Source organism: Myxine glutinosa, chromosome 1 (assembly GCF_964187855.1).
Source record: "Myxine glutinosa chromosome 1, kmMyxGlut1.1, whole genome shotgun sequence".
Taxonomy (NCBI): domain Eukaryota; kingdom Metazoa; phylum Chordata; class Myxini; order Myxiniformes; family Myxinidae; genus Myxine; species Myxine glutinosa.
Window position 1 is genome coordinate 157,240,185 of NC_136261.1, and position 26,531 is coordinate 157,266,715.

Here is a 26,531-nt window from a genome sequence, read left to right on the forward strand (position 1 = left end):
GTTAGGCCTGGCTCGCAGTCGGCGTTCCAATTCATCCCAAAGGTGTTCGATGGGGTTAAGGTCAGGGCTCTGTGCAGGCCAGTCAAGTTCTTCCACACCAATCTCGACAAACCTTTTCTGTATGGACCTCGCTTTGTGCACTGGGGCATTGTCATGCTGAAACAGGAAAGGGCCTTCCTGAAACTATTGCCACAAAGTTGGAAGCACACAATCGTCTAGAATATCATTGCATGCTGTTAGCATTAAGATTTCCCTTCACTGGAACTAAGGGGACTAGCCAGAACCCTGAAAAATAGCCCCAGACCATTATTCCTCCTCCAACAAACTTTACAGTTGGCACTATGCATTCGGGCAGGTCGTGCTCTCCTGGCATCCACCAAACCCAGATTCGTCCATCAGACTGCCGGATGGTGAAGCGTGATTCATCACTCCAGAGAACGCATTTCCACTGCTCCAGAGTCCAATGGCAGCGAGCTTTACACCACTCCAGCCGACGCTTGGCATTGCGCATGGTGATTTTACGCTTGTGTGCGACTGTTCGGCCATGAAAACCCATTTCATGAAGCTTCCGACGAACAGTTGTGTGCTGACGTTGCTTCCAGAGGCAGTTTGGAATGCAGTAGTGAGTGTTGCAACTAAGGATAGACGATTTTTATGCCCTACGCGGTTCAGCACTCATCGGTCCCATTGTGTGAGCTTGTGTTGCCTACCACTTCACGGCTGAGCTGTTGTTGCCCCTAGACATTTCCACTTCACAATAACAGCACTTACAGTTGACTGGGGCAGCTCTCGCAGGGCAGAAATTTGACGAACTGACTTGTTGGAAAGATGGCATCCTATGACGGTGCCACGTTGAAAGTCACCGAGCCCTTCAGTACGACCCATTCTACTGCCAATGTTTGTCTATGGAGATTGCATGGCTGTGTGCTTGATTATATATATATCTGTCAGCAATGGGTGTGGCTGAAACAGCCGAATCCACTAATTAGAAGGGGTGTCCGCATACTTTTGGCCATGTAGTGTATCTCAGTGTCATTTGTGAAGGAATCAGTGAACTATTACCAGCACCCTAAATAAATTCCAAGTTGCTGCCCTGACTACCACTAGGAAGGCAACGGCAAACCACATAGTGCAATCCTTGCTGTGAGGCTGCTTTGATAGCACTTATTCTGCATTTGGTCATAGTACCAGAATTAGTCCACGCCTATTTTCATGTCTGCCTTACCATCAGTGGTGGTCTATTATTTTCATTCATTGAATGATGGACTTGGAAAAGCATGAACAACATGTGGTCTTCAAATATTTGTGCAATGAAAGAGCACTGAAAAAGCCAATCGATGGATGCATGGCTTCTGTGTTAGAGGAGGATGCCCCTCATTATAACAGTTACACAATGGTCAAAGGAGTTTAAATTCAGCAGGTCAAAGGAGTTTAAAGATTTAAGATGACCACAAGTCTGGACAACCTGCAGACATAACAGGTTAAGAAAAATAATTTATACTGTGGAAAACATGATGTAATGTCTGATCACCCAATCAAGTTTGCAGAACTTGCAAAACAGTTTCATATTTCAGTTAGAAGCACTGAAAATATTATCCATGAATATCTTGGCATACCAAAAGTTTCTGCATGATGGGTGTCACAAAACAACAGGACCCAAGATCGTCACAGGAGAGTGGAGTCCAGTAAAGAGTTGCTGGAGCTCTTCAATGATGATCCAGTGGAGTTTTTGTCATGTGTGAATCCTGGTGTTGAAACATACAGTCACGTGAAAAAGTAAGTACACCCCATGTAAAGTTTTGACTTTTTCAACATATTTCAACATACAGCTATTTGATCTTCATTTCAACAATATTGATAGATAAAGGTGATATAATATAACAAATATCATGAAACATTTACATTTTGTAGTCCATTGTATAATTTAAATAAACATAAATGCAAATTTCGCATGTGGAAAAAGTAAGTACACCCCTACATTTATCACTACTTCAAATACCTAAAATTTGAATCAGGTGCACCAGCTCAGGTGCAAATGATTAGAACATCGCTAGAGAGGATCTTGGAGGAACCTGTCTTATTTAAACCTCAGACATTTAGTTTGGTTTGCTCTTTGTTGTTGAAGTGTGCGGCGTCACGATGCCTAGATCAAAAGAGCTCTCTGAGGTCTTCAGAAAGAAGGGTATAGATGCCTACGAGTCTGGGAAGGGATTTAAAAAGATCTCCAAACAATTTGAAATCAATCGTTCGACTGTCCGGAAAATCATCGACAAGTGGAGAAGATTCCAAACAACTGCCAACTTGTTCAGGCCAGGCCGCCCCAGCAAGTTCAGCTCGAGAGCAGACTGCAAGATGCTGAAAGAAGTCTCTAAGAACCCCAGAATGTCATCACGGGACTTACAGGTAGCTCTTGCCACTGTTGATGTCAAAGTGCACGAGTCTACCATTAGAAAGAGGCTGCAAAAATTTGATCTACAGGGGAGGTGTGCCAGGAGGAAACCTTTGCTGTCCAGAAAGAACATCAGAGCAAGACTAAAGTTTGCCAATGAACACCTCGGCAAAGACCAGCACTTCTGAAACAATGTGCTCTGGACAAATGAGTCAAAGGTAGAGCTATTTGGCCACAGTCCCAGACGACATGTTTGGCGAAAACCAAAGACAGCATTTGACCACAAGAACCTGATACCAACTGTAAAGCATTGTGGTGGAAATATTATGGTTTGGGGCAGGTTTGCTGCATCAAGGCCTGGGCAGCTCACCATCATAGAATCCACTGTGAATTCTTCATTGTACCAGACGGTGCTTGAGGATAATGTGAGGCCATCTGTCGGAGAGTTGAAGCTCAACCGAAGGTGGACCTTGCAACATGACAATGACCCTAAACATACCAGTAAATCCACCAAGGAATGGCTGAAAAGAAAGAAATGGAGGGTTCTGGAATGGCCAAGTCAAAGCCCGGATCTAAATCCCATCGAGATGTTGTGGGGGGATTTGAAACGAGCTGTGCATGCAAGAAACCCCTCAAACATCGCACAGCTGAAAGAATTCTGCATGGAGGAGTGGGCAAAAATTTCTCCCAGTCGATGTCAGAGACTGGTAGACAGTTATAAGAAACGCCTACTTGAGGTTGTTTCTGCCAAAGGGGGCAATACCACCTATTAGAGCCAAGGGTGTACTTACTTTTTCCACATGCGAAATTTGCATTTATGTTTATTTAAATTATACAATGGACTACAAAATGTAAATGTTTCATGATATTTGTTATATTATATCACCTTTATCTATCAATATTGTTGAAATGAAGATCAAATAGCTGTGTGTTGAAATATGTTGAAAAAGTCAAAACTTTACATGGGGTGTACTTACTTTTTCACGTGACTAGGTTTACCACTGAGACCCTGACATGAAATCTGAACCAATACAGTGGAAGCAGGGGCATGTTCATCCCTGAAAAAGTTACATGCCCAGTCCTCAGCTGGCAAGGATATGGCCGACATCTTCTGAGATTTAAAAGGCATGCTGCTGATTGATTACATGCTCGACAAAACTATTATACTGGTCAATACTATGTTGATTTGCTGGTGCACCAATGTAATTCCATCTAAATAAACTGCCTGGGAATGTTGATGCATGGTGTTCTGTTGATGCATGGTGTTCTGGTGCTGCAGGATGATGGGCCAGTTCACGATGCCAGAGTTGCACTAGCCGACATTTGCCAGTGTGGGTTCGAGCAGTGGAATCATCCAACCCCACAGTGCAGAAAGGCCAGGAGTCACTATTATTTGTTTCAATATATCTGAAGTCTGAACTGCATGGTAAAGGGTTCCAAGACTATGAACCACCTTTAGAGGCCATTTTTCCCCGCCGAGCAGGGGTTGGCCTTTTTCGGGCACCGTGGTCCCCTTTTTGAAGCAATGTTTTATGGCCGGATGCCCTTCCTGCCACCAACCCTGTTAGTCACCTTTTTCGCCACACATGGAATTACCAGTGTACTGGTACTCAATTTTCCCACCTCGGAAGGATGACAGGCTGAGTGAACCTGCTGCCGTTAATTCAGCGATTAACCGGGATTCGAACCTAGGATCCTAGGTATCGCAAACCGGCACACTAACCGCTAAACCAACATGAGGCTGGTTCCATAACTATGAATGCTTGAAATCCACCATTGATAAGTGGCTAAGGGCAGAGTCAGAGGATCTATATTATCAAGGCATTGCTAGTCCGCTCTGAGTCTGGGAGGTTGGTGGTTCAAACCCCGGCAGAGTCCTTCCAAAGACTATAAAAATGGTGCATGTTGCTTCCATGCTTGACGCTGGGTATTTCAAAGAATGGAGCACGGACTAACAACATTGGGAAGGCAATGTCAAACCATCCGGTAGAACCCTTGCCAAGACACTGGTTCAGCAGCATCAACACTCTGTAAAGAGTATGGTACTGTAAAGTGGGGTGAAATTTAACACTTTTTGAAGTTTTTTTTAGAATTCAGAAGAATTTAAACAAAATTAGTGTGTGGTATTATTGGCTTTAAAGCCCCTCCAGGGTGTGACCTTTCCAAAACCCCAATTTGGTGATCATCAGATTTGGTGTTGACTGTTGATGGTTATTTTTTTGATATTCAGGCGTTCAGTCACCTCGTGCTTGGGCCGTGTTTGAACACTTACCAATTCACCACGTCTGAACACCTACCAAGTGATGATATTCAAAGTCTTACCCTAATTGAGGGGGCTTTGATTTGTCTAAGCGTTAAAAAAAATAATAGCTACAACACATTTATACGGAAAAAAACATCCAAATGAACCTTGCAACAAGTGTTCAAAGTCACCTCACTTTACTCTACATATCAAATCAAAACAAATCAAAATACCTTTCTAACCACTCACTCATGTTTAGTACCTTTTAGGTGGGCCAGAAATCTGAAATTTGCATATTGATGTAACTCAAAGCCACGATTCCTGGGAAAAAAATCAGAAAACTGCTTGTAAAATATCTGTAGACGAAAATTCCCGTAAACAAAACGTCAGCTTGTGAAGCTTCACTCCTGCTCATGGGGGGTCACGTGGCTGAAGACGATGACATGTAACGTGATATTTCACAGGCACGATTGCTCCCCAAACGAGCAGGTGTTTCTCTGCTTCATGGCGGGATGATTAGAGACGTGTCTGTGCGTTTTCTTTTTATTTTATGGACGATGTACCATGGAAGGAAATCATAAATATTTATCGTTTACACATTATGTATAGTGGAAAATGTTACATCGCCTATTTTAAGTACTGTATTGCGCATTTACATCTACAGTCAGACCTTTCAATAAAAACATTCAGAACACATTTAAGTCAATGTGTATTTTGGATGTACTCACAATCCACATTGATCAAAATTAACCGGGATATACAGCAATATTGTTTATGTTCTGGCAAGTTCAATGCAGACACAAAGGCCAATGTTTGAAATTACATTTTAGATATTAGATTGCAAAAGTCTAATATGTACTTAGTATCGTCCCAAATGGAACCCAGATTAGGGCTGGCAGGATAACCAAGAGGTACACACACTCTCCTCTAAGCTGTCTAGCCTCGGTTTGAATCCCATCCCAGCTATAAACTGCCATCCTGGTATTTCACAGGTAGGGCAATTCATCAATGTGTGTGTCATCCTTCAGATGGACGTTAAACTGGGCGTCCCATCTGCCTGCATTAGTTGGTGGGCATTAAAGATCCCATGGTGTCCTTCACGAAAATTTAGGCGAGCTATCGCCGGCACCATTGCTAAGTTCCAGATTCCTGCCCTAACTACTGTTGGGAAGGCAATGGCAAAGCACCCAGTAAAACATTTGCCAAGAAACTGCTTCGGCAGCACCGATGCTCTATAACAGAGTATGGTACATCAGAATCGGAAGAATATTTGTGTACAATATTGTCATGTGATTCCCCAGGTGAACACCACAGGGATCAAGAATGGCCAATAGTGAGCTTTAACTCGGAGGCGACTGATCAAATGTGGATTCTTATCATACGCGCCGGAGGAGGAAGAAAGGGGAGGGGAGGAAGCTGAACCACTTACCTGAGCGATCCCGCAGGGCAGTCTTCAACCTGCAAAAAGTAACTCAAACGAAACCGGATTTAAAATGTACAGGGAAAATAACAAAAGGGTTTATTAAAACGGATGCCCGGACAAAGAAAAGCACAACGATAAACTAAATTTCCTATATAGAGTGCTCCTGCACACAGAACCAAACACAGACAAAAGGGATGGAACAGCTGGAAAATAAATTATGTGTGTGTGTGCACTTAGTTCCGATCACTGGTGGGACCCCGTCAGGGCCTGCGAACAGGTCCGGAGCGCTGGCTACGTTGCGCGCGGAGCGTGCGCGTTGGCGGGAACCAGGCCTCGTTGCACCCTTTCGCGCTGCAGCGCTCATACACTCATCCATGTACGGAGTACCGCAGTTCCCGGGCCACGGCTCCTCCTACAGCCTCCGCACGTCTCCGGTGGCACCTCTGAACACGGTCGGTCCAAGCACAATCTTTCCCGAGGTCCAGAACAAGAACAGGCACAAGAGCGCGAGGGAGAAGAACAAGGGAGCCAGAGGTCGTCGAGGGCAAAAAACAAGAGCGAGAAAATGACCATCCGAGGGTTCTTTTAACGTCGGGTCGTGACGTCATTGGCGCTTCTCCACCAATGCCCGCAGGACACCACCACCTCGTCCAGCTCTCCACCAATCAGCGCGCCGCTTCTTGCTCGCCCTCCTCTCTGCCAATCAGAAGCCCTGGCCAATCACGGCTCCTCGGGACGTGTCTTCACAGATCATTCGTCCTATGCGTCCTTTCCAGTCGGGGTAATCAGCCTAAGTGCGTCATCTGGGTTCCGGTTAGTTTTATTATTTAGTGTGGTTTAATTAACAGGCATTTCCTGTGCTACTGTCTATGGTGCAGTGCCATAAGGGACAAAGGATGTAAATTACTGAGGTGTGATGAACAGGGGAATTAACATAATCCCTATATCTAGTTAACATGCCCCATTCCTCATAATGGGGACGAAGATACACCTTAATCTGACATTCGGCTAAACAAAACTTATTACATGGTGATGGTTCTTACCCGACATCCGGAGCATGTTACTTTATACAAATCTACCTGACTCTACATATCACTACCCCACCGACATAATATATACATATCTGCATGTCAATGACATGATTTCTTATTTTAAAGAATTACAATGCAAGTTGTTATTTTTTGCTGATTATTGTTTGACAGACACACATACAGTAATACACGTCCCACATTTTCTGTCCTACCATCATAAAAGTTTTAGACATACAGTTTCACACATCCTTAAGCATTGTATTTCTGCAAAATATTTTAAAATCCTAAATATGAAAACAAGGAACACTATCTAATATATAAAGAAGAAAGTTTGTGTGTTTGGTCATTTGTGCATTGCGTTTGGTCTGCATGAACCAGTGCAACCAAACTTTGCATGGCCTCTTACATCCAGAGGAAGGTCGAAGGCTATGTTTGGATTTTTAAAAAATGGGAAAAATATTTTTTCCCCCAGGAGCCATTGAGTAATATATTTTGTGAAGACCATATGTTGAGGTTGTCATGATTTGCTTTCAACAACACAAATTTAATAATTACAGTGCTTACACTTGCACCTGTTATTGAAAAGATTGCTTTACACAGGTTTATTATAACACCACTGTGTTCAGGCCCCGAGTGGATATGTTATTCACCCTGCCTGCATTTTTCCCGGAAGTAATCGAGTAATATGTTGTTGTTTTTTGTTCCTTTTTTTTTTGTATACAAGATCGAGGCTTGTGTAAGAGCTTAAACATTAAGCACCAAAAAAACGGACACATAAAACATATAATAAAGGGAGCGGGAGACAAGATGGGGGAGAGAGAGGGAAGCACACAAGTACAACAGTAGAGAACAGGGACATCGAGAGATCTGTGGGAGGGATAGGGCTTGGGGGGAGGAGGCATGGGAAAGGGGGAGGGGGGGTGGGAGAGGTATAAAACACATGGACACTGCTAGGACTTCCAGGAAAGAAGTTGGGATTTCAAAAAAGTGGATCTGGGGTGAATTAACGAGGGTAGAAAAATCAAGGTTTTGGACGGGGGAAGATAAGAGATGGTGGAGAACAGCTGTTTTAAAAACCTGGAGGGAGGAGTGGGATTGAAGAGAGTGGGGGAGTTTGTTCCAGAGGCTGGAGTAAAGAGGAATGAAAGAGTGAAAGTGAGCAGAGAGTCTTGATTTTGGCAGTTTCCCCAGAAGAGGGTTGCTGGCAGATCTTGTGTATCCTGCAGGAATATTTGGGGGACAGAGCACAGACAGAGCAGGGGAAGCAAGGCCGGAAAGGAGTCGGTAGAAGACAGAAAGACCACCAACCTACCAGCGGTGAGTCAGTGAAAGGCCCTCAGAATCAGCTTCATCGTGGGAGATTCCAATGAATCTGAAAGCTTTGGTTTCAACAGCGTGAAGCCGAGCGAGGTGTGAGGCAGGAGCACCGGCCCATAGGGTAGAGCAGTATTCCATTGACCTGCGGATGAAAGCCTTGTATGTGGTGAGGAGCTCAGGTGTGCCAAGGAAGGACTTCGCACGAGGAACGAATTATCATTATCTCATTCATCGACTGGATGCCCAGTCGGCGACAGGCTTTGGAGACCAGCTTGGAAATGTGGTTTTCCCAGGAAAGATCATGGCAGATAGTGAGCCCCAAAAGCTTGAGTGACAGAAGTTCTTGGAGATGATTGTTGAGGTAGTAGATGGAAGGGTTGTCCAATCAATGAAGACGTTTTGTCAGTTTTGAAGTCAGTTTTGTGAAGATCATATGTTGCGGTTGTCGTGATTTGCTGTCAACAACACAAATTTAATTGTTATATTGCTTACACTTGCACCTGCTATTGAAAAGATTGCTTTACACAGGTTTATTATAACACCTCTGTATTCAGGCCTCGAGTGAGTATGTTCTTATACCCTGCCTGCATTTTTCTCAGGAGTGATCGAGTAATATGTTTTGTGGGTGTTATGCAGGAAATATTTAAATACGTACATACATCACTGAATTTCCCTGGGCAACGCCGAGTACTTCAGCTTGCAATTTTTATTTGATGAACACTAGTTCACTGACTCAAAGAAAAGCAGACATATTTCACAAATTGACACATCACCCTATAATAAATAAACTTCTGTAAAACTAAATTGTTTTATCAGATGATGCACTATTCAGCCTTCACCATCAAAATTTGAGGTCTGCTATATTTTGCCTTCTTTGCCAATTGTTGCAAATATTTTGGCAAGCTTCTGATTTTGTTCTGTTATAGATCTCGTTGAATTGTAAAATAAATTTTAAACAACTGGTGGACCTTTGATTCAGTGCATCCAATCACATCTTAGCTCCTCTGGTGCATGGTCAAAATGTCATAAAGATTCTCCAAGCATAAAGAGATTGACCAAGCTCCTTTAACGGGCCAATCTGACACCTGTTTGTTGATATCATCCACAATCCAAACCAAATGTAATGCAGTGAAGCTTTACAGGAAGCCCTGCGTATTAAAAAAAACAAGACAGCTGTCATCACAATGCACTTCAGGGAGTTTAAAATGATTTCAATCAGGTGTATTGCTTCCAGTTTCCCCAGTTATTTGCTAAAATACGGAACCGCAAAAAAAACGTTATTTGCTGCTCAGATTTTTATTTCCTTTTTTTGTGGGTGTGATAGAGAAATAGGTAGTGAAAGCCCAGGAATACTTTTGGTAGGAATACTTTTGTTGCGGGGACGTAAATAGGTGTTAAGGAGAAATTAGTCCATGTTTTGCACAAGTGTGTGGTATCTGCATAAAACGATAGATCACATGTCGAAGTTTGTTCACAAGATGATAACCATGATCCCTCCCCTCCTACTATCCCTCCTCCCTCCTTAATCCTTAATCCTATAAACCATTCCCTTGTAATTTGCCTGTTTTTTCCTATATAATGAACTGTCAACATCCAGTGCCGCCAGACAAATGAACCACCCCACCCGCACCTTCAGGGGAGGGCAAAAGTATGTCTTGCCATCGTGCTCTAAGGTAAGAAACACAAAGCCGCCAAAAACCGCCAAAGCCACCTGAAAAAACTAGCCTGTTGAAATTGCATTTCAAAGAAACATGACACACAAGATCATCCAAAAATTAATCGAAATATAAGCCACAAAATAATTAAGTAGTCTTCAAAGTGTAATACTGGATTACCTTGATCGAATGTGGTTTGATCAAACCTTTCATTGGTATAGCGCTTCAAGGGGCCTTGTGGCACTGACTCCATGGTCACACCATAAATACTAACTGGGCAAAGTGACCAATTACATGCTCCTCTCACAGGCATACAGGAAAATTAGCAATCCTATCAAGGTACTCAACAATTCAACCATAAAAATACAATAATAAGCTAAGGCACACTCTTCCCAAAATAATTCTGATATTTAATGTCAATATTGAATGTAAGAGAAGGCTTATCATTGGGTGAAAGGATAATAAGTGCGACTTTGATTATCACAACTGTTATGAAGAATATTTTAAGGTAATCAACAGCTTGCTGGGATGAATGATCCCGGTGTGTACCCCGGCTTAGAATAGGTACACCGTATCCCTGCGCATCGTAAGAGGCGACTAAGGGTTGGCGTCAGGAAGGGCATCCGGCCATAAAAACATTTCATAAAACAGGGAACCATGATTGTCATGGGGCCCGCAAGGCTAACCCCCGCTCTAGCGGGGAAAATGGCCTTAAAACGATTATTCGTTCATTCATTCATTCAATCAACACCTTCTTTCGACTAACAAGATATCTCGAAAGTACCATCCTTTGGCATTGAAGCTGTCTCGAATAGGTTCCATTTCTGACAACTATCAATTGTAATCCAGCCCACTCAAAGGCAGTGTTTTATGTCAGAAAAATATTTTGGGAGAGGGCGCTGGCTCTCCCATCTGTCAGCATGTTAGATAACCGCAACTCACCTCCAACGCCCTTCCCGACCAACCCAAATTGTGCCATCCAAAAAAATTAATAAAGCAAGCAGAAGACTTCTGTTTATCGACACCTTTACAAAGATACTGTGATATTTTATTGATATATATATATATATATATATATATATATATATATATATATATATATATATATATATATATATATATAAAAATAAATATATATTATTTGTAAAGGTGTCGATAAACAGAAGTCTTCTGCTTGCTTTATTAATTTTTTTGGATGGCACAATTTGGGTTGGTCGGGAAGGGCGTTGGAGGTGAGTATTGGGGGTGGAGGGAAGGGGTTTGGGGGTGATATATATATATATATATATATATATATATTTATATATATATATATATATATATATATATATATATATATATATCTCTCTCTATATATAAAGGAGTGTCTGTGTGTGTGCGTGTGTCTGTCTGGATGTCCGCTTATAACTCAAGAACTACACATCGGAGAAAAGTTTTAGACACAGATTCGGAATCAGCATAAAATCCCGGTGGTTTTAGGCTACGTTTTATTTTAATATCAATGGTTTAAAAAAACCGCGCCAGCTGCAATTCCATGGTGTAGTTTGTGGCGGCGCTAGACGTTCGGGGTGTATTGCAATGGTTTGTCGGGTTTGGCTGTGGGTCCAGAATAGCTCCCATTTCCTTATGTTCTCCACTTTTATTTTGATTCTTCTGTTACAACGCCTTCCTTATCTACCTTATATCCCCCGACGAGGCCTCTACATAATTTCATGCGGCAGAATTTCGTGCATTTTGAGTGAAAGAAGTGAGACGAAGTTGTAGGAGGAGGAAGAGTCGCGGTCGATCGTGAGTGGAAATGGCGGGAATCGCGTTTGTATCGCAAAGTAAAGGATCTGCATTCATTTCTGAACTTGCATTGGTGGATTGTTATACATCTGCATTATTTTTCATAAAAAAACTTTATGTTGAACTTGAAGGCTCCAAGCACGGACTATATATATAGCCCTCATTGAGGTAAAAATAAAAGTAAAAAGCCTGCTATCGCTTGCCAAGCTAGCCGTTCCCCCCTCCCCCTCCCCTCCCCCTCCCCCTTCACCTCCCCTCCCCCCTCCTCACCTCCCCCCTCCCCTCCCCCCTCTCCTCATCCCCCTCCCTCCTCTTCTCCCCTCTCCTCCTCCCCCTCCCTCCTCTTCTCCCCTCCCCCCCTCTTCTCCCCTCCCCACCCTCTCCTCCCCTCCCCCCCCGTTCCCCTCCCCTCCCCTTCCTCCTCCCCTCCCCACCCTCTCCTCCCCTCCCCCCCCGTTCCCCTCCCCTCCCCTTCCTCCTCCCCTCCCCCGCCCGGCAATGCCGGGTACTTCCCATGGCCAGCTGTTCGTGGGCTGCTCGAGGGTTGGAAAACCAAGCAATCTTTATGTCTTGGCACCAAGTAAGAAAACCAGAAATGTTGTATACCAAGAGGTTTTGAGAAATTGAAAATTGACAAAACGTCATGTAGGAAATGTACTGTGATATTGCTCTAAAATATACATGTTCTTTTCATCATATATTTGTATTATTCATATTCAACCCGGGCGAAGCCGGGTACCTCAGCTAGTATATATATATACATACATACACACACACAAACACACACACAATGCGTCTTCCAGAAACATAAATCTGCATAAAGCAACCAAGAAAAGTGACACAAGTTAAGTTATTAGCCCTACCCGGGTTCCTCTGCAGCTGTAGACATCCACGCGGAACACATACATGAGAATCCCAATGCTACATTCCCCTACCCCTCCCTCCAATTATGGGTGAGATATGATTAGGTCTTGAGATATATATATATATATATATATATATATATATATATATATATATATATATATATATATATATATATATATATATATATATATATATATACATACATACACAGTGCATATCAAAAAAAAGGTAATCCGAATTCAAGGGGTTAATATGCAAAGGTTATTAATTTTGACAATTTACATGTGGTTTACTAATTAAGAGGAGATCCTCAGCTTTCCATTGATACCTTCCATGCATCATTGCTGTCACACCTGGCCGAGTACATGTTCATTGAAAATGACAAGTTCAAATCGCATTTTTACAAGTTTGGCTAATCGATGCAAGTCAGGACAATTGGTGCAAAATGAACGGCAGAGGTGAACTTTTCTCAGGAATGATTGGCCTTTATGCACCCACACCTTCAACATGTACACCTCCCCTTTCAACACAAAGCTCACAGTGGCGGAGCATGCCCTGAACTGCTCATCTCACCATAGCCGGGTCATTGCGCAAAGCATCCACTTCATGTCGAATAAGGCCCTGCAATTCGTCAATATCACGGGGAGGAGTTACGAACACCTTGTTCTTTAAATGTCCCCAAAGGAAATAATCACATGGTGTGAGGTCAGGTGATCTTGACGGCCATTCCACTGCATGGTTGAGGGCGATGACTCGGTCTCCAAAGAGTTCCCTCAGTCGATCTCGAACAGCGATAAGACGATGTGCTGGGGCACCGTCTTGGGCCCACCAGAGATATCTGAAGACACCACGAACCTGTCGCTCAAAGCTCTCCTCCAGCTGCGGTAAAACTTCATCATTGATCATCTGCAGATACCTGTTACTATTGACATTCCTTTGAAAGAAAAATGGTCCAATCACCTGACCACTTCTACAAAGTCCCAACCAAACAGTCCACTTTCGTCGATTCATCTTGGTGTCAAAATTAAATTCCTGGGGTTGTTCTGTCAGTGCATATTCAAGAACATTATGGGTATTGACCTTGCCGTCCTTTGGAAAAAGCATCTTCGTCGCCGATAATGGGATACCGCAGGAAATTAACATCTGCTTCGCAACGTGCTAGCAACCATCTGGCAAGCACCAGCCTCCTGGCAAAATCCCCTGGCGTAAGTTGATGCCGGATGTGGATCCGATATGGATGTTGGTGGAGGTCCAGCCTTGTGATTCGGTAGAATGTTGCTGAAGGCAATCCCGTCCCATTTCGTCTTGCGCTGGTATCCCTAGGATGCTCCAAAACTTGCTACCTTACTGCTGCAATGTTCATTTCCGATCGCCCAATGTGCCTCCTACCAGAATTCTCCTTGTTACGGTTGAGGCTAGTGCCATGCTCTTGGTATTTTCTAACATTCGCCCAGATGGTTTTGGCTGCTAGAGGCTCCGGTTCTGGGAAACATTCCCTGAACGCATCACGAGTTCGCTGCAAACTTCCAGTTTGGTGAAAGGTTGTAACCACGAAGGTCCGCTGTTCAGTCGTAAGTTGAACCATCTTTTCAATGACTCAGACTGTCTCTAAACCCATACACTGTTGGCCCATCTTAAATACCCATCTTAAACAAAGGATGATGCAACCGACGATTACCAGACCAGCTTAACATTTTACATAATCAACTTGGCAGTCGACAAGTAATGCATCCATTTAAAACTGTCTTGCAGTTAATGCAGTTTTAAAACTTGCAGTTTTACAAGTTAGCCAAACTTGTAAAAATGCGATTTGAACTTGTCATTTTCAATGAACATGTACTCGGTCATGTGTGACAGCAATGATGCATGAAAGGCATCAATGGAAAGCTGAGGATCTCCTCATAATTGGTAAACCACATGTAAATTGTCAAACAAAATAACCTTTGCATATTAACCCCTTGAATTCGGATTACCTTTTTTTTGATACGCGCTGTATATATAATAAAGTAATAATGCCATCTTAAATCAGATTAAAGTAGTGCTGTTGCCATTGCTCACCCTATAGGATTGATTTGCTGCCTGCAGGGCACGGTGTTACGGAGGCATGTACCAGCGAACATGTCCACATCCTCTACAATGACAAATGGCCGCTCTTCCAGTGTTGCCACACTGACATGATGATCATCCGTACCAGAAGGTCCTCGGGCTCCAAACCTTGGCCAAATAGGATATTTTAGGGTAAGCCTTTCTTCTTTCCACTTTCCTACCTGCATATCAGATGGATAACAGTATTTTGTTGTCATATACAGTCATATTTTAAAAAACATCTATTATTATTACATGAATTCCGCATCTCAAAGGCACAATACGAGAGAGGATATGGAATCTGCTACACTTGAAACTCAATATAAAAGATGTCATTTTAATGTGTATTTGTAATAACAAACAAATGTTGGTATGTGATACATAAAATTATTATTGTATGTACACTTTTTGGTTGGTAAAATGTTCAAAAAAAGTGAAGTTAATGAAATTGATCCTGCTTTTTTCAAACCTCCAATATATTCCCGTACTGCAGGTACTCATTTGACCCATTGCAGGTGTGCTTCCTCTCCAAGAATGTGCAGTATGTGACTGCTGGTTGCATCCTTTCTGGGGGTCGATTGCATCAGCTGTGCCACCAATGTGGCGCCTTCTGTCGGTGTCTGTTTCCATTTGGAATTTATTTTAGGGTTCCAGCAACAAACTCCTCCACTCTTTGCAAAATACGCCGTTGGATATTTAATGTCCGCCACGATTCAATTTCAAGCAGTCATGTGCGTAAGTTAACGTTCCATCTGGCAGACCTCCCACATTGAATAAACTCCCTGCCTGTGAAACACCAGAGCGGTAGTTTATAGTCAGCCGTAAATCGAGCTCGGATGACGTCTCGAAAGGTGAGCTGTTCTGCCTGTAATTTCAGAAGGATATCAATCTTTAGAGCAGGTATACTACTCTTCCAGTACATCTGCACTCACATGTTCTCATCACTTTGAAAGTCAATGCCACAAAGATGCTCTTTTCATGCGTGGTCTGAAATAGATGGAAATTTGACGGTAATACATTTGGGCGTACAGGGGTGATGGTTAAGCACATCGCTTACCAACTGCTCTCCAATCAAAAAACAGGATCCATTGGGAACACTGCTGGTGCTTCGTCTGAAGATTTTCACTTGTGAATGAATGATGATTTCCCAACTTCAAACTACAGCAAAATAAAGTTCTCTTATCAATGGCATGCACATTGATGCAGCGAATACACATCGCAAGACATTGTAGTAAGCACATGTTCATCATCCATTGGTGATTGATGCCCACGTTAAAAGCTTTTACGCCATTCATACACACTTTGGCATGAGAGGCATGTATCATTGAACTGAAGGGCTAATCTCCTGTAAATCTCAGCTGCTTTGACATTTTTATTCACGAGATACTTCATTATACAACACTGTCCCCCAGCGTTTGACCCACCGTTCACCACGATATACAATACATACTGTATATAAATTGTAAATGGTGTATATTATGTAAAAACATACTTACAATGGGCAAACACCACGGCTCTAAGGTATCAACAAATATCAAGTTCCTGCAACTTTCTATCTTCAGTGTGTATGGAGTCAAAAGGTTTCCCTCTTTTGAAAGACTTGTTTGAGCCACAAAAACTTATGTTTTAATGGGATCAGGATACTCACCCACTGCTGTGAAAGATGTGTGAAACTGGCTGGAGACTACATAGATATGAACGAATGTGGTATGCATGCTAATCCTCACTGATGCAGGACCATTCTTTCATTGTTGGGAGAAAAAAAAAATGTTGACTTGCATACATCATATACAATTTAGTGGGTTGATCCAATTGCCAGAATGGTCCGTTTTCAAATTGGCAGGGTTGCAGACATAGAGTACACACAATGAAACTCAGGCACAGGGGGATATCACTCGATCCATCAGGTCTGTCCTACATCCACACTAACTCAATCGAAGCAAGGTAACTTAGGTGTGGTGGGAGAGGGGATGGGCAGAAGGAACAAGGTTGGAAGCTGTGGAGGAATACCCTTGGGACATACCGATGGGAGAGATAGGTGCATACCATAAGTTTGGAACGATTTCACAAAAGTTTGAGGGAGTAGTTCAGTGACAAAACAATACAACACAAGACAGACACTGCACAAATATATATATATATATATATATATATATATATATATATATATATATATATATATATATATATATATATATACATATATATATATATATATCAGTCACTATGCGACCTTCATATCATCAGTGGGGAACCGCCAGCAAGGTGTCCCATACAGCTGCTGCTGCACCTTGCTGGGAGCGATAAGCACCGCCTGCCACACGGTAACGTTATCTCTGGTATCCACTCATCATATGGAGTCGACCTGGATGTGGTTGGGAGTTACTAATAATGGTATCTGTAATCTGGTTCTCCAACATATATATATATATATATATACTGTATATATATATATATATATATATATATATATATATATATATATATATATATATATACACACATATATCACAAACTAGTCTCGAGCTGCCATAATCAAAAACAAAAGAAATGTAATATACATAACAGACAATAATGGTTCCACGACAGATGCTGAGGTACCCTACGACTTGCAACTTCCCAGGGTGGCATCCTCCCACTCACAGGCACTCTTTGCTTTCTATACCTGAGCCAGTTCTTGATCCAAATTTGCCATTCTACCAAACTGTAGTCAGCAACATGGCACTGGCAAACACTGTGCAGGTACTAACGTTAACTAACAGCCTCTTATGTGATACCTGACTTTATATTACATTCATCAGCCCAATCAATAACCCGATCAATGAATTACAAAAAAAAATTGTAAAACATCATCTCCCTTGAGTAAATCCATGGTGTATTTAATTATTTGGATTTATATAAAGGATGCCTTACCAGATCCCTAATCAATATCTCGACTACTTCCCTCGCTCCTAAAGTTAGGCACACAGGTCCATCATTCTCCAATACTTCCTTTTATCTCTTCTTAAATAATGGTGATACATTTGCTGCTCTACAGTCCTCTGGTATTTGTCCCAACTCCAACGAGCTGTGAAAGACATTGGCCTCACTTATCTGCTGTGCGACCTTGTTGAACTCTCTCGGATGCCAGCTTTATCTTCTTTTAGAATTCTGAGATGGCTCCTTACTTTCTTGCATCTGACCCAGAACTCTTTTAACAGGCCTACCTAACATCCTCAATAGATCCTCTCTGTCCATGGTACATCACCTATCTGTTCTTGCATAAAAACCACCTTTAGAGGCCATTTTCCCCCGCAAAGCGGGGGTTGGCCTTTTTCGGGCACCGTGGTTGTTGTTGTTTTTTGGTTCCCTTTTTGAAGCAATGTTTTACAGCCGGATGCCCTTCCTGCCGCCAACCCTTTTTGTCGCCTTTTACGACACACAGGGAATTACCCCTGTTGAATTCCATAGTTGAACATATATATATATATATTGTAACGAATTTGAGAAGTGTAACGAATTTGAGAAAATGTAAAGAATGTGAGAATTATGGTTTTGTTGTGTGTAAATGGCACCCTCCGTAACGTAAAGAAAGGTCGAAGCTCGTCCTCTTAGTTAATTCCATAAACCTACACACAGGGCACCATATATCCTTTAAAATAGTTAGTCCCTTCTTTTATGTAGGTTAAGGATGTGTTTCCCAATAGTTTGACTCTTCATTGCACCGAATTAAATAAGAGTAGGTCCCTCCGACACCCCATGGCATCTTCAAAGTGCCAGGTTTATCCACTTTGCTGCAATTGACACCTTTATCCACTTTGCTGCATTTCATCCCCTGTCCACTGTTTGCTGCATTTGACTCCATTACGCACGAGGTAACCAACGGAGAAGAAAGGCGTGTCTCCACCTCATCATCGGGGGGAGGAGTCAGCCAAGCGCGAGGAACAAGGCGTGGCTTTGCCAACGCGTCATCAAGAGGGGCGGGATCGGTAGCCCTCGCGACCAATCAAGGCCGAGGCGAGCTGACCGAGGGGCGTTTACAACGCACGCGGGTAAGAAACCAAAAAGCACGTTATAAAAGGACACGCGCGGGTTCTTGTAGGGCTTTTGGAGAAGATTGAGGTCCTGGAGAAGTCACAGAGTCCTGAGAAAAGATTGAGAGGTCCGGAGAAGATTGAGAGAGAGGTGCGGCAGATGCGCGATCCAGCTAAAGCAGCCAAGAGAGAACGAGACGTGAGGGGGTGCTGATACTGCAGCAATATGCCGAGACCCTCGAGGCCCTATTGCCGGTTGTGGAGACGCGGAGCTGCCAGCTGCTGTTCGCTTTGAGCACGGAACGTGGACCTCGACGGTGTGGAATTGCCCGGACCTTCCTGCCCTGCCATCGGATTGGACCTTCTCCCCCCTCCAGTGATTCCTGCCATCATTTCCCCGTGTAAGTGTGATTGTTCGTCCGTCTTTCATGTTGTCTTGGGGTTTTAATTAAGACTGCCATATATAAGCTAATCATTGCACTATGTCTCCTGCTCCTTCCATTGCCTTATAAATCATCTTTCTTTTCCTTTCTGCTTAGTGTGTATAAATAGTAATAAATCTTGTTATTCCCTACTTTGTCTTTACTTCTTCATGCTCTTTCGGTCGCTTTAGAGGTTTCCATATTGAGTGCACGTGGCGCGATTTGGCCAACGTTTGAGAATCGGGTTAGTCTTTGGTAATGGCTCGAACGTCGGGTTGCTAACACCGCTCGGCAAATAACATCTAAAACCGGGGTTCGAGCGGTACTTGTCTCCCTAGTCTGCGGAGGGACGGATAAAGGTATTCGGGATAAACCCTGGACCCATAACCCTGATCCGTTCCATCCCGCGGGAGGGCGTTACAAGTGCCAGGAACGGGGAGACGGCCAGCTTAACAGGACAAGGGGCTAATCACCCCTTGCTAACGGGAGAGCCGTCCTCCGTATCCGTAACATTTGGTGTCTGGGAGTGAGATTTGAGGCCCGAACCAAATTTTTAATAATTCTCAAAAAAAAAATTGGGTCGAAATTACGAGCGGCCGAGATTTTGTTTAACATCCCAAATTGAGTCGTGCCATGGACAATCAAGGCGATCGGATGCAGGTGGGTGAACTAGAAGAGGGGTTAGGGGTAACCCAGGACCAGAGGGAAGAAATGGAGGAGGAGAACAATGGCAATGTGGTTGAGGGAGCTTCAGGTGCACAAAATGGCGCCCTCGCGCATGTGGTTGGAGAGGCACAAAATGGCGCCTCGCACGAGCGCGCGAGGCCGAGCCCGCGGTGCCAACAGACTGGGGCCTATTCATGACACAATGCCTGGCGTACATGGCCGAGCAGAGTGAAGAAAGGAATAAATTTAGCAGGGAAATAGAAAAAATGGAAAACAGAATGGGGGAGCGACTAGGAAATCAAATCGAGAGGCTAGGAAGCAAAATGGAGTGAATCGGCAAAATTGGGGACAGAATGGGTGACCGCATGCAAAAATGTGGGGAGACCATGGATCGCATGGTGGGCGAGAAGGTCCCAAGGGTGCACGACGAAGCAACGCGGGTCGAGGAGCGCTGGTTGAGCGAAGTGGAGGAAAGCGCGGGTACAATGACGGGTATAGAGATCGTGACCCGGGGTATGGGGCAGCCGGCGACCGCTGAGGTAGAAGAGGGAATTTTATTAAAGCCAACGGTCGTCGAGGGGAATAAAGAAAAAGCAGTAGTGGGTATAATTAAAATTGAAGAGACGACGGAGGTAGCCCAGGAATCGGAGGAAGAAATGGATTATGTACAAAGTCCCTGCTCACATCACGATGCTGTGCTTAACCCAAATGGAAGTTTGCAGGTGTTGGTGCAGGGAGGAAGAAGAACCCCGAAGGTGAGACGGGCTGTATGTGGTACCGGGAGATTTTGTAAGAGGGGGTTTGGCGCGAAGAGAATTGTCGCGCGATTGGGGTCGATATGGCACCCGGGCGTTGGTGAAGGGTCCCGTGTGAGTGTAAATGGCGCGCGTGTGAGGGAAAAATGTGCGTCGGCGAGTGGGTGTGTTATAAAGTGTGGGAGTGAAACTGAGTGCGAGCGAGAATGCACGTCGGGGTGTACGGTGTGTGACACGAGGAGTGAGTTGGTGGTGGAGCGGGTGCGAGGATGCACGTATGGGATGAACGGCGAGGGTGTGCGAGAAAGCACACCTGAGTTAGTGGTGGCGCGAGTGCGAGAGAGCACATCGGAGCGCGGTAGTGGGTGGATGCAGGAGTGCACGCCCATGGTGAGTGGTACGGAGTACGTACCGACGAGGGAGAGTGCGCAAGATGGTGCACGAGGTGTGTTAAGGGAGTGTGCGAACGGCGAGTGTGCGCGAGAGGTGTGGTGTGTAACGGGGAGTGCGTTGGTGGATTGGACAGAGTGTGTGGGATGCACTGGAGGCGCCGAGACGCCAGGTTTTGTGAGTGTGAAACGGGTCGCGTATGCAAGTGAAGCATCGACATTGAACAGGTTAGCGTTTAGGGCGACGGATAGCCGACGCGGGCCCTCGGTGCGCGTTGCGCTTTGTTGGATGCTAGGCCCCGCACGGTCGAGTCCGGGCCTTGTCGGGCGAGGCGACCGGTCCGGTTCAAGGGCGAGTGGGAGGAAGAGGAACGGTGCCCCCTCGTGGGGACGGGGTTCCGACCGGGCGAGCCTCGGTCATCGGGCCCGGGACCGCAAGGTACCGAGCCGCGATGATGCGTGGAACCTCGGCCCGAGCATGCCTCCTCCCCAGAGTCGTGAATGCCGGACGGATCCAACTGCAGGCGACCAAACCACCCGAATTCATTGCTCGGCTTTGCGAAGCTGAGTTTTAATGATGTGACGACGCACCGAGGCTCAGATAAAGCGGACTGTGATGATGATGAGTGTTTTTTGATCCGAAATTTAAAAAAAGTGAATAGAATTGGCAGTAATTGAAAAATTTTTGATTGGCTGGAATTGGATGAACAAAATTGATAGTAGTAGTGAGAGATACCCGATGTGGTGGGATGGCAACTCTGCCATCTCTCACAGCGGGGGCAAAGGAGCACTAGTTTTATGGGGTTTTGCAGTGAAAACTAGCCCGGGAGGGTTAGGATATAGTGTGTAGGGACTTAGAGATTGACAATAGGTAACGCTAAGGTTAGGTAGTGACAATGATACCTGTAGTGGGGACGCAGGTAGATTAGTTGGATGATAATGACGAGGGAGCGCAATAGTTTAAAGGGGCGACTGGGAAGCGCAAGTTCCAGAGGGGAGTAGTTAGATGAGATGATACCGTGTGTGTGAGGATCGAAAGTGTATTGAGCAGGGTATGAGTAAATGATTGTGATTGTGAGTTGTATTGAGATTGCACAGGTGTGCAACTGAACAGGTGGATGGAGCAGTGTATGAGTGATGGTGATGGTGATGTGTGTGGTGCTGACCAAATGGTCCAGGAAGCGGAGGAGGGTGCAGGTGGCACCAGATGTGATTGCACAGGTGTGCAATGACAGGTGTATGGAGAATGGTTGTGTGGAAGACATGGAGTGTGGAATATATGGAGTGTGGAATGGATGGTCGTGGAGTGAGTATGGTGGAAACTGTGGAGTGGAGTGGATGGTGCGAAGGTGTGGATGGGGGAAAGGAGGATGGACCCCCATCACGAATACCCAGGGAGGGTAGTGTAAGTGTTAGGTAGAGGGTACAGGTAAATTGTGGTTGGATAATGGCATCTGTGGTGCGTGGTGGAAGAATGATGGTTGAATGGGTGCATTAGTGTTGTGGAAATGGCTGGGCGTGTAGCCTGTTAGTGCGTGCAGTCGGATGGGCACTCCACCACTGTGAGGATGTTGGCCAGGTGAGGCCGCAGGTGGGCTCTGGGAGCCGGTAGAGTTGTTGTGGATGGGGCCCGAGGATCCGGAGGACGGACCCGGGTAGCCCAGTGCCAGAGGGCACCGAGGGGTGACAGAGCCAGGAGGGGCCTTCCCCAGTTAGATAGGTTAGGGTGAGGAGCTAGGTAAGCTCAGGTGGCAACTACAGTGGTGGAGGTGTGCAGGTGGGTAGACCTGCTGGAAGAGCTACACGACTCAGCCCGGAAATTGTACAAGGGCACCGGGAGATGAATCGGGGGAGTGAGACCCCAAATTGATAAGCACCACAGTTTGGTCAATGGGAATTGGTTTTGAGAACCCATAGTGTAAGTTGGCCAATGGATTGGCAGGGAAGACCCCGGGTAGTGTAAAGTGTGTTAAAGTCATTTAGAAGGTAGTTAGGATTAAGAATCTCCTTGCACCATCTGCATCCACTCACCTGAGGTGACAGGACTCCACACCATGCCATGTTTTTATTATTTTATTGTGCAAATGTTTGGAATGTGAGACGCATCATGACGTGGGTGTGACATTGTGCTTTGTTGTTCCATCTCTCCCTCCTTATGAGGATTGATGATGAATTGGTGATGGCAAATTTGGTTGGAGGGATTGTAGTGATGAATTTGTAATGTGTAGATTTTGTAAATATGGGGTTAGGGCAAGGGTAGAGTAGGTAACAGGGGGGGGGGGGGGTGACGTACGGTAGGGACAAGCTTTCTCACTTCGCTCTCCGTACGCACTTCGCCTTGCATTGCCTTGTTTGATGTGTACCCTTGTGACCTTACCCCTCGCTCATCTGTCTTTCCCCCCCCCCCCCCTTGTCTCCCACCCGAGGACTGTGCGCCACTGGGCGTTGAGAGGAGCGTGCGGAGGTCGCTTTGTGTGCCAGGACCCTTGCAACCAGCATGCATTGCATTGATGTACCACTTTATGGACCGCTGTCCTGCGGCCAAGTACCACTTGATGGACCCCAGGTTCTGGGGCAGGGCACCTCTGTTGGAGACCAGCCATAGTGGCCAGGGAATCTTGCTTGCGGACCTCGGTAAGGTGGCACCTATGCCAAACAGGTGGACCACCCTTAGTTGGCCCCTGTGGCCCTAAAAAAAAATGGACACGGGTTGTGCTTTTTATATTTCCAAGTAGGCCGCATGAAGCAAGAAGACATCGGGAAGAACATCGGCCCAGCAGAGAAGGAGAAGACCACCACCAGTTGTTTTTTTTGTGTGTTTATTACAAACAGTAATGACTGTGCACTGGTTGGTGCGTTTGGTGGTTGGTGCTTTTGGGTGCTTTGGTGTTATTGGTACTGGTGCATCGATGCAATGCGTGCTGTCTCCTCCCTCCCAACAGGAATATCCTTCTCCTTGTTTCCCTAAAAAGAAAAAAAACACAGGTCCTGGGTTGCGTTGTAAATAAGAAATAACGTCACTGTAAATAATGATCCCCACCGTAAATGTATAGCTTGAAAACAATTCCGCAATTCGGTTATCCTGTGGGCGCAAATCTGTTAGGCAGGGTGCAATGCAGCAGGGGGATCTATTTATTTGTGTTTTAAAATTGTCGCACTCAGGGTCAGGTTAATTGTAGAGGGAATTACACCTACGTGTCACACTAAAAGTAAAGTTTTATAGGCCCGAGCACGGGCCTGAAGGAAGGAGGGTGCAGTGTAACGAATTTGAGAAGTGTAACGAATTTGAGAAAATGTAAAGAATGTGAGAACTATGGTTTTGTTGTGTGTAAATGGCACCCTCCGTAATGTAAAGAAAGGTCGAAGCTCGTCCTCTTAGTTAATTCCATAAACCTACACACAGGGCACCATATATCCTTTTAAATAGTTAGTCACTTATTTTATGTAGGTTAAGGATGTGTTTCCCAATAGTTTGACTCTTCATTGCACCGAATTAAATAAGAGTAGGTCCCTCCGACGCCCCATGGCATCTTCAAAGTGCCAGGTTTATCCACTTTGCTGCAATTGACACCTTTATCCACTTTGCTGCATTTCATCCCCTGTCCACTGTTTGCTGCATTTGACTCCATTACGCACGAGGTAACCAACGGAGAAGAAAGGCGTGTCTCCACTTCATCATCGGGGGGGAGGAGTCAGCCAAGCGCGAGAAACAAGGCGTGGCTTTGCCAACGCGTCATCAAGAGGGGCGGGATCGGTAGCCCTCGCGACCAATCAAGGCCGAGGCGAGCTGACCGAGGGGCGTTTACAACGCACGCGGGTAAGAAACCAAAAAGCACGTTATAAAAGGACACGTGCGGGTTCCTATAGGGCTTTTGGAGAAGATTGAGGTCCTGGAGAAGTCACAGAGTCCTGAGAAAAGATTGAGAGGTCCGGAGAAGATTGAGAGAGAGGTGCGGCAGATGCACGATCCAGCTAAAGCAGCCAAGAGAGAACGAGACGTGAGGGGGTGCTGATACTGCAGCAATACGCCGAGACCCTCTAGGCCCTATTGCCGGTTGTGGAGACGCAGAGCTGCCAGCTGCTGTTCGCTTCGAGCACGGAACATGGACCTCGACGGTGTGGAATTGCCCGGACCTTCCTGCCCTGCCATCGGCTTGGACCTTCTCCCTCCAGTGATTCCTGCCATCATTTCCCCGTGTAAGTGTGATTGTTCGTCCGTCTTTCATGTTGTCTTGGGGTTTTAATTAAGACTGCCATATATAAGCTAATAATTGCACTATGTCTCCTGCTCCTTCCATTGCCTTATAAATCATCTTTCTTTTCCTTTCTGCTTGGTGTGTATAAATAGTAATAAATCTTGTTATTCCCTACTTTGTCTTTACTTCTTCATGCTCTTTCGGTCGATTTAGAGGTTTCCATATTGAGTGCACGTGGCGCGATTTGGCCAACGTTTGAGAATCGGGTTAGTCTTTGGTAATGGCTCGAACGTCGGGTTGCTAACACCGCTCGGCAAATAACATCTAAAACCGGGATTCGAGGGGTACTTGTCTCCCTAGTCTGCGGAGGGACGGATAAAGGTATTCGGGATAAACCCTGGACCCATAACCCTGATCCGTTCCATCCCGCGGGAGAGCGTTACAAGTGCCAGGAACGGGGAGACAGCCAGCTTAACAGGACAAGGGGCTAATCACCCCTTGCTAACGGGAGAGCCGTCCTCCGTATCCGTAACAATATATATATATATATATATATATATATATATATGTGTATATATATATATATATATATATATATATATATATATATATATATACATATACATATATATATATATATATATATATATATACATATATATATATATATATATATATATATATATATATATATATATCTGTGCAGTGTCTGTCTTATGTTGTGTTGTGTTGTCACTGAACTACTCCCTCAAACTTTTGTGAAATCGTACCAAACTTCTGGGATGCACCTATCTCTCCCGTCGGTATGTCCTAAGGGTATTTTTTTGAAACTGTTTCCAATTTTTTTTTTTAATGGGGGGGGGGAGGGGGGGATTTTTTGGGGAATTTTTGTTTTTTTCAACTTCAATTGTTTATAAAATGTGATATCACGTATATTACAAATAGATTTGTGCATTATGATTGGATTGTTTGAATTATGATTGATGTAAACCATGACAAAACAGCAACTCAGGTACAGTTATTTATCAATATATCTACATATCTGGGCAATGTCTGTTGTCACTAAACTACTCCCTGAAACTTTTGTTTCTGTGGTTGTGAAGTGTTTTTAATAACGTGGTGGTGGTTTTGAATCACGTGGTGGTGAGGTATTTTGAATTATGTGGTGGTGAGGTGTTTTTAAATGACGTGATGGTGAGGTGTTTTTAATTATGTGGTGATTAGGTGGTTTCAATTACATGGTGGTAAGGTGTTTTGAATTACATGGGGGTGAGGTGTTTTGGATTACGTGGT

At 44.5% G+C, this 26,531-nt stretch overlaps 1 pseudogene; it reads right to left on the reverse strand.

Moving 5' to 3' along the window:
• LOC137430846 (glutamate receptor ionotropic, NMDA 2A-like) overlaps nucleotides 1-26,531 on the reverse strand; it is a 566,227-nt pseudogene that overhangs the window by 385,805 nt on the left and 153,891 nt on the right.